This window comes from Pogoniulus pusillus, chromosome 10 (genome assembly GCF_015220805.1).
Source record: "Pogoniulus pusillus isolate bPogPus1 chromosome 10, bPogPus1.pri, whole genome shotgun sequence".
Lineage (NCBI taxonomy): Eukaryota > Metazoa > Chordata > Aves > Piciformes > Lybiidae > Pogoniulus > Pogoniulus pusillus.
The window spans coordinates 23,006,440-23,015,768 of NC_087273.1; the positions used below are offsets into that span (position 1 = coordinate 23,006,440).

The 9,329-nt window shown below is 45.5% G+C and overlaps 1 long non-coding RNA gene across 1 annotated transcript; it reads left to right on the forward strand.

The window, feature by feature from the left end:
- Positions 1 to 2,867: 2,867 nt before the first annotated feature.
- Positions 2,868 to 3,910, forward strand: LOC135179009 (uncharacterized). Its single transcript, XR_010303850.1, has 2 exons — positions 2,868 to 2,953; positions 3,642 to 3,910. It is a non-coding gene; the product is annotated as an uncharacterized LOC135179009 (long non-coding RNA).
- The last annotated feature ends 5,419 nt before the right edge of the window (positions 3,911 to 9,329 follow it).

A 9,329-nucleotide genomic window follows, 5' to 3' on the forward strand; every position in this document is an offset into this window, starting at 1 on the left:
GTTTCATAAAATGCCAGCATCAGCTACCTATCAGCAGTTTTTTTCTGAGTTGACACTTAAGAATGCATCTCCTACCTCTGAAATTATGCCAATATAATAAAACAGATAGGCTCTCCTGTTGTTGGAGGGCAGAGCTGACCTTTTCTAAGCAAGCCACTGAGAACTAACTGAAGCTTTTGGAGATGACTTGCCTTGCCCATTCTAGTTTCAGGAAAAGTCTCAGTGCAAATAATTACCAGCAATATGAGTAAAAAGTCTTATTTTTATGTAAGATCAGATCCAGTCCCAAATTATTCCTTAACTGAACAAAAGAGTATGCTCCTGTACAGGTGAACAGTTAATGAGATATCATTTGAGCTTCAAACAAAGAAAGGCCTATTCTGCTACTCAAAGCTTAGTTTACGGTTCCTTCTTGTTTAATAGGCAAGGAACATTATTATTGCTGTTAGTAATCACAGGTATCACAAACATTCCTACTACTAAGGTAGTAGCATGATTTGCTACATGACTGTTGTTGAAGTACATGACAGTGACCAATTTGACATTAAATGTTATAGCACATCTTGTCTCAAAATAATCAGCAGCCTTTGAAGAACATGTGATTCTAATACGTGCTGATTTTTGTCTGGGAGATGAGTATCCAGTATTTATCACTCCTGGAAAGCTTCCACTGAAACACATACAGCTATTTTAGAGGAGAATAGTGACACAACTGGAACTGGAATGGTACCTTGGGATTAAGTGGTGTACTACAAATCACAAATCAGCCTTTTACCTTTTAAGCTATAATACAATCTGAAGCTGATATTTTCTTTGCTATGATATCATCAAAGGAGTATACTCATATTTACTATTTAACAACAGAACCTACAAACTCCTTATGATGTTTTTATCTATTTCTAAAGCACTATTTACAGTCCTACACTGCTAATTAGGGTGCACAGCTCACAAGATTAAACTCAAGGTCACATACTGCACATACACTGCTGCCTGTGAAAGAGGGATCTGTTTCTCAGACTTCACATGTATTTTTAAGGAGCTGCCCTAGTCATCAGCAAACAGCCCTCAAATTACAAAAGTGAAGACAAACTTTGGCTTAAAAGGTAAAATTTAGGGCTTCCATGCCAAAACAGATACACTCCTTCTGATTCAAGTAGTTCCTTTTATCTCTTCACAAAAACTGAAGGGGAAACCCCCAACACATTTAGCACAAGCCTCATTTGCCTTCTCATGGAGGGAAGAGTGAAACTGCCACAAACTCTGACAGGAACATAAGTAGATCACTTTTGAAAAATCCTGGGTTTACAGTACATCTCATAGCCAGTGCTCCCTAGAAGCATCAGCTCAACCTTTTTCTCAGTAGGCACTTGTACAGTTATAAACACTAGAGCTACAAGAGATGCAGTAATTCCATGCAAGTGAAGTTTGTAACACAGAAAAGGTCTGACTTCCCCAGAGAACACTAACTGCATCCTCAGGGGATGATATTAAATATCAGCAATTAGAAGGAGGTGAATATATTGTCCTACCACAATTATTATTATCATATTTGTCTCATAAAATGGCACTTCCAAAATGGAGCATTATGCTTGATTAATGCATATGTAGATAGGAGCTCCAAAAATTCAATTTGCATAAATAGTGAGCAGCAAAATCTGGCTATTTCTCCAACTCCAGTGATGGAAAGATCTTTAATACATGTACCACGTAAACACACAGAAAGAAATTACTGTTAACTACCTAAAAATAGAGCTCATTCTCTTTTATCCAGTAGAACTAGTTAAGACCTCTCTTTATTAGAAGAGATTAAATTGCAGCAGCTTTGTGCAGCAGGCAGACATCCAGCAGAAATCAACTTGAACTAGTATGTGCAAGCTATGTTTAACAGAGAGGAAAAATATACATAACTCGCATAAGTATTTTAAAACAACTCTCCTAAACTCAAAACCTTCAGCAGACAAAGGCTGTCTTATCATTTTAATTTACTTTTCTCCTTTCTAATATCATGTTGCTGTGGCCAACAGCACCTCTGCGGCACTTGTGCCGAAGGCGAGGGGAGAAGTGCACGGACCTGAGGCGCGGCACGGCACGGCAGACCTACTGTCCCACCGTCCCGCCCCCGGTTGCTCTGCCTTCCCTCAGCCGTCCCTCTCGGCTGCACCGGCCCCCGGTACCTTGGAGCCGGGGGAACTCGCTCTCTCGAGGTTGCGTATGTCGCCGCTGTACCCGTACTCGTAGCCGGCAGGGCAGGTCTCCTGGAAGGCACGGAAGGAAAGCAGCTCTCCCCGCGGTGTTCCGGCCATGCTGCGGGCTGCAGGCGAGCACAGAGAAGAAAAAGCCTGACAAGGACACCAGCGCGACACCCCCCTGGGCAGCGGAGCCGCCCCACCAGCGAAGCTGCTGGCAGACACTGCCAGCGGCCCAGCACGGCTCGGCCTAGTACGACCCGGCCCCGCCCGGCCTCGCTGTGCCATGCTCCTCCCGCCCGCCCGCCTGCCCTCCCTGCCCGAGGATCAGCAGCGGTGGTGGCAGGGGTTGAGTAGGGCAGTATCCGCAGCAGTGTGGTAGAGTCCTGAGTCGGTGACTAGGGCCGGAAAAGGAAGGTGGTGGTCGCCATGTGCGGGTGGGCCGTGGAGCCGGACCTGCCTTGCGTCTGCAGCAATCGGGGGGGTTGGCGAGTCCAAGCCCCACTGAGTGGTCGTCGGGAAGGGGGGCCCTGCGTGCTGGCACAGCCCACACTCCGACTGGCACCCATCCAACAACGGAGTTAACTGCCCAGAACTGTTAGTCTGGCCTTTGACACAAGTGCAGAGGCAAAGCCGCAAGTGCACCGACCCCAACCAGAGCCAGCCCGCCGTTGGCGTTTCTGAAGCACAAGGACTTGACGTTTGGGTTCACAGCGACAAGTTTCTATCCACAGCTCTCCTACTCAAGCACGCTACTGAAAATGGGGGTAGTTAATGGAACTTTCCCTAAAAGTTTTTGATTCAATACTTGAACTTTCTTCATTTCCTCTAAGTTAGTAGGTTTGTTATTTCCACCACTGATAACTGTAGTGTAAACAGTGACTGTAGTAGCAGTTGCTTTCTCACACCTTACAGTTTGTGAGAGAGGGCTTGGTTTGGGCTGGTCATTAGTTACAGCAGTGGTTTTTGTGTATGGAACTTTGCTTGTGTAGGATAAACTGTAGCAATCCACATACACAAAAAGGCATATCCAAAGGAATGTGTTGGGATTCTTTTCCTGTTTTTTGGGAGTTTGTGGGGGTTTTTTTTTGTTTTTGTTTTTGTTTTTTTTTTTTTTATTTGTATATTATTTGGTTTTAGTTTTGAGTTTTTTTGGGGGGGACTGTTTATAAGTTTTTTTGAAGGGCAGGATTTTGTTGTTCTTACAATTTTTCTTTGAACAGTATTTGCAGTGATTTCTTTCTACTTCCAGCTCTGCATTCTGTGCAGCATTAAATGATTCCCCAGTCTAATATTAAAACTGCAGGTGTTAGGATGGATATGCATCCAAATTCTGGTAAGGCAAAGTCTTTAGTTAGGTTGCCATACTGTCAGTTGGTCATCAGTGAAATATGGAACTACCAAGAACAAATTTCAGAGTAATTTGATCAATAAAGATTACACATTTCTTTTCAGATGAACAAAACACCTGTTACAAGAAAAGCAATTGCCATCAAGTGGAGGAATGTTTCACATTAAGAAGAAACACAACAACAACAAAACAACAGACTCCTCCATGGATTTTCCTTTATAGCTTCTTGGCATGAATTTTCAGAGCAATTTATTTATATTAATGGCCATATGTATTCCCATCATCATTTTCATGTCAAATGCTTGCTTTAACTTTGATATTTGAGCAAGGCTAGTTTTGCCCACCAAAATACACTGTCTTTGATGCCCTCCTCTGCGCTTGTTTCAATACCTCAATATTTTTATTGTATTGAGGTGCCCAAAACTGGACACAATACTCACAGTGTGGCCTCATCAGTGTACAGGGGGACAATCAACTTCCTGTTGCTGCTGGACACAGTATTTCTAATATAAGCCAGAAAGCCATTGGCTACTTGGGCACACTGCTGGCTCATATTCAGCTGCTTGTCAATTAGAACCCCCAGGTCCCTTTCAGCTAGATAGATTTCCAGACACACTTCCCCAAACCTGTAGCGTTGCTTGATGTTGTGACTGAAGGGCAGGACCTGGCACTTGGCCTTATTGAAGCTCATACCGTTAACACTGGCCTAAAGAGCCCATCTATCCAAGTCCGTCTATAGAGCCTCTCTACCCTTATAATGAGCAGCACTGCCACCTAACTTGGTGTCATCTGTGGACTTACTGATGGCTCTCGATCTTCATTAAGGTCATCAATAAAGATGTTCAACAGAAGTGTTCCCAACACTGAGCCCTTAGGAACACCACTTGCGATTGGCTGCCAGTTGCATTTAACTCGCTTGACCACCACTAATCAAAGCCATGAGCAGCCAGTTTTTATAGAGAATTGTACAGGAAACAACATCAAAGGCTTTTTATGATTCTCGGTAGACAATGTTCACAGTTTTTCCCTCATCCAATATTCAGTTCATCTTGTCATGGAAGGAGATAAGGTTTCTTAGGTAGGATCTGCTATTTATAAACCAGTGATGGCTGGGCCTGATCCCCTGGTTGCCCTCTATATGGCATGTAATGGCACTCAAGATGATCTGCTTCATGACCTTCCCTGGTGCCAAGGTCAGATTGAGAGGTCTGTAATTTCCTGCCTCTTCCTTTCATCTGTTCTTGTAGAAGGATGTTATATTTGCTACCTTCCAGTCCATTGGGACCTCCCCATTTATCCAGGAATTAAGGTAGAGTGGCTTGGTGAGCATGTCTGCTAACTTTTTCAGTATTCTTGGGTGTAGTCCGTACAGCCCCATAGACGTCCATGCCTTACAGTAGATTTCCATCTTCTTTCTTCTGATTTTTGAAATATAAAACCTTTAGGAAAAAAAAATCTTAATGTCTGGAACAATCCTTGCTATCAATACAGACTAAGGGATGAGGTGGTAGAAAGCAGCCCTGAGAAAAAGGACTTCAGGGTGCTAATGGATGAGAAGCCAGACATGAGCAGACAGTGTGAACTTGCAGCCCAGAAGGCAAATCACATCCTCAGCTGCATCAAAAGATGCATGGCCAGCAAACTGAGTGAGATGATTCTGCTGCTTTGCATCCAGGTCTGGAGTCCTCAATACAAGGAGGACATGGACCTGATAGAGCAGGTCCAGAGAAAGGTCATAAAAATTATCAGGGAGTTGGAGCACCTCTGCTACAAAGACAGGCTGAGGGAGATGGGATTGTCCAGCCTGGAGAGGAGGAGTATCTGGAGACACCTAATAGCCTTCCAGTACCTAAAAGGGGCCTAAACAAAGGCTGGAGAGGGACTGTTTACAAAGGCCTGTAGTGGTAGGACAAGGAGAAATGGCTTCAAACTAGAGAAGAGTAGGTTTAGATAGGATATTTGGAACAAGTTCTTTACCATGAGAGTGATGCAACACTGGAACAGGTTGCCCAGGCAGGTGGTTGGTGTCCCATCCCTGGAGATACTCAAAGTGAAGCTTGACAAGGCTCTGGGCAACCTAATGTAGTTGAGGATGCCCCTGCTTACTGCAGAGGGGGTTGGACTAGATTACCTTTGGAGGTCACTTCCAACCCTAACTATTCTATTACGATCCTGTGACAAAAGACAAGGGCGCAAGCTGGAGCAAGGGAAATTCTGACTCATTAGGAGGTTTAGAAAAAATAACTTGCCATGAGAGTGGTCAAATACTGGAGTATGTTTCTTGGAGAGGCTGTAGTGTCTCCATCCTTAGATTCAGAATCCACCAGGACATGGCCCCGAGCAACCTCCACCAGCTGAACATGCTTTGAGAAGGAGGATGGACAGGAGACCTCTAGGGTTCCCTTCCAGCCTGTGTGGTTCTGAAATAATTAATTCTGATGATAAGCAAAATATTTTAAGTAATTAATGTTTGAATATAAGGCCCAACTCTCACGGTTGTCCTAGGACAGGAACATAAATTGCATAATGTTTCTGTCCCTTCCAGCACATTTTGTGACTGTGTTTCCCGTACACCCTACCCATACAGAAGTTAGCTGAGCAGCGCTGAATGCAGGCAGCAACTACTGAACTTGCCAACTGAAGCTGACTTTGCTGAAAGAGAAAGAATAATGTATGTATTAGCAGTGGACACGTTGTCTAGTGAAGATTTAAAGTAGAATGACCAGAAAACGTACATAGATCCATTGAATTTGTTTTATTTGAGAGATTCATCTGTGGCACCCTGACCCAGGTTCTCCTTGGACCTGTGTACCCTGGCTCCCTGCTCCCTACCCCTACTGAAGTAATCCTGCCTCTGCCAAAAACTCCTGCTGTTTGCTGAAACACACCAGCAGTATGGTTTTCCTTGCACTGCTAAGGCAGCACTGCTCCATGAGATTTGCCTCGTGGAAGCTGTGTCTGGAGACACTTTGACTTTGGCTGGTTCCATTCTCATTTGGTTTGTGCTGTGTGGTTCACAAATTGGATTATAAAACTTGCAGTTTCCTTTATGGATACTGCCATAAAGGAGATCCAGGGACTGTCTCCAAGTTCCTGCTCCACCCTTTTAAGTAAAATCTGGCATTCTCTTGGCTTTTCCCTTGGGTCCTGGCTCACCTCTGATTTCTAAGTGGGGTAATGCTGTTTTGTGGATTCGCCTTTTCCATCACTCCAGTGCGAGATCAGCGGAGGGAGAGCCTCAGTAACGGCTAGCTGAGGTGTGCTTTTGATTTGGTTTGTTTGGGCTTTCTGGGCTTCTTTGAGGGCTTTTTGTGGGCAGAAGAACCCCAGGGAAAGGGCAGGACCAATGAGAGCTGTCCTTAGCACGCCTGCTCAAAAAGTGATGTAGCTGGGGGGTGTTGCCAGGGAACCGCGCGGAATTTAAACAACCCAATAGTGTGAGCCCCTCATTCCAATGCAAGAGCAGTGGAGGGAGAGCCTCAGTAGCAGCTAGCTGAGGTGTGCTTTTGATTTGGTTGGTTTGGTCTTTCTGGGCTTCCTTGAGGGCTTTCTGTGGGTGGAAGAACCCCAGAGAAAGGGCAGGACCATCAAGAGCTGTCCTCAGTGTGCCTGCTCAAAAAGTGACATAGCTGGGGGGTGTTGCCAGGGGACCATGTGGAATTTAAACAGCCCAATAGCACAGGCCCCTCATTCCAATGTGAGATCAGTGGAGGGAGAGCCAGTCTGCTCACTGCAGCAAGGGGAGTAGCACAGGAGGGGTGAGGAAAAAAAAAAAGGCAACCCCTCTGTCTCCCCCAACCCAAACCCTAACCTGCTGGCCTATATCACATCACCATAGTAGGTAAGCATAATGGTCTCCACCTGACAGAATGAAGCTAGGCTCCTGGTGCCAGCTAAGATAGAAATGGGAACACAGTCGGAGGTTGAAATTAAACAGGCTAAAATGCATACCACAGGCTACAGTGAATGCCTCAGTCTTTCCTCTGTACCAGGGAATTGTATACACTGTGAACAGGTAGATTTCTTACTGAGAAGAGCAGCGCAGCTGGAGGATGAAGTTGAAAGATTGAAGGATGAAGTTCATAGGCTTAGAAACATCAGAGGAGCAGAAGATGAGATAGACAGTGGTACCAAGCTTTGGCAGCCCCAATGGAGAGACAGAATTACCCATTATCAGACACTGAGGGTCAAGTATCCCCTGTATTCACCCCCTGTCAGATTGTAGCCAATAACTCAAAGGAAAAGAGGAAGGGGAGGCAAGTTCCTGGTCAAGGCAGTAAAGAAACTCCTGACTTGTCCATCTCCCATCCCCCGAACTCCCTCTACCAAATCAACGAGGGGCTGTGGCAACAAATTCCCACCTGCCATGGTGGGAGCATTACTTCAGTTATTAACAGCACTCCCCAGGTAACTTTACAGAACAGGTTTGATGTCCTGCAGGTAAAACTGGCCAGCAAAGAAGGTGAACCATATGGCTTGGAGAAAATCCCAAAATTTAAGCAGCCTAAGCCCTCCGTACAAACATCTTGCATCAAAAAAAAGAGAAGAGTTATTGTCATAGATGACTCCCTTTTAATGGATGCAGAGGGCCAAATATGCAGACCTGACCCACTCCAAAGGGAGGTCTGCTGTCTACCAGGGGCCCAGGTCAAGGATGTAATAAGAAGGCTTCCCTCCCTGGTACGGCTCATGGATTATTACCCATTTCTAGCCTTCCAGATAGGTTATGTTGACTTTGGAAGGAAAAAATTAAAAGCTATAAATAGAGACTTTGTGGCCTTGGGTCAAGTGGTCAAGGGAGTGGGAGCCCAGGTAATATTATCTTCTATCCTCCCTGTTGAAGAGACCAACCCAGAGAGAGTGAGGAGGACTCACACGCTCAGCGCTTGGCTTCAAGACTGGTTGCCTCCAACCAGGATTTTGGCTTCTTTGACCTTGGATCCCTCCACATGACACCAGGTCCAGCAGCAGATGGGGCGCACCTCTCTCCAAGTGGAAGGAGGTGTATATTGCAGAGGTTGGCTGGGAATATTAATCATGCTTTAAACTAGATTGGAAGCGGGGGAGGGTGGAAGCAAGGCTTACTACAAGCAAGTCTGAGACAATTGTGAGGCCATGTGTCAGCTCCACTGGCAGCTCCACTGGTGACTCGGGGGAGGTAGGTAACAGTGAGCTGTGTGCTGGAGGAGAGGCAAGACACAACATCTTGTGATGCAGAAACACATCTCCCCTCCCAGAAACCTGAGTCCCCAGGAGGGGCTCTCTACCACCCCTTCACCTACCCCCTACCCCTCTCAACCTTACCCCAGTCCCAAGGAAGAATAGTGGTTCAGCCAGGGGGTTAAGAAGCAAAGTGGATTAGTCCAAAATGGAGGGTGAGGTTAGAGAGATGCAGCTCAGCCAGCAGCCCGAATGAGAGTGGTGTCGAGTGTGTTATCTATGTTTTGATTTATGTTTTTATACATCTCAGTAAGCCTATGAGGGAAGTAGACATCACCATTGTTTTCCTTTTACAGCCTGTAATCTAGTTCTTCTCACCAAAACATTCTAGCTAGCTTCAAACTAGCACACATATCAGGGAGGGAGGCTAACAAAAGCCTTCATCCTGTTACCTTGCAGCACACTGGGGACACACAAGAACTCTTAAAAAAATCTTCCAGAGATGGGTCACGGGGATCAAGCAAGGAGGAATCAGCATGTGCAGAGCTTACTGCTAGGTTGGGGCCATGGAAGGGGCTGGGAATGGCAGAACAGCAAGAGTGGAAGCTAATGGACTATCTCCCTTCATGAAA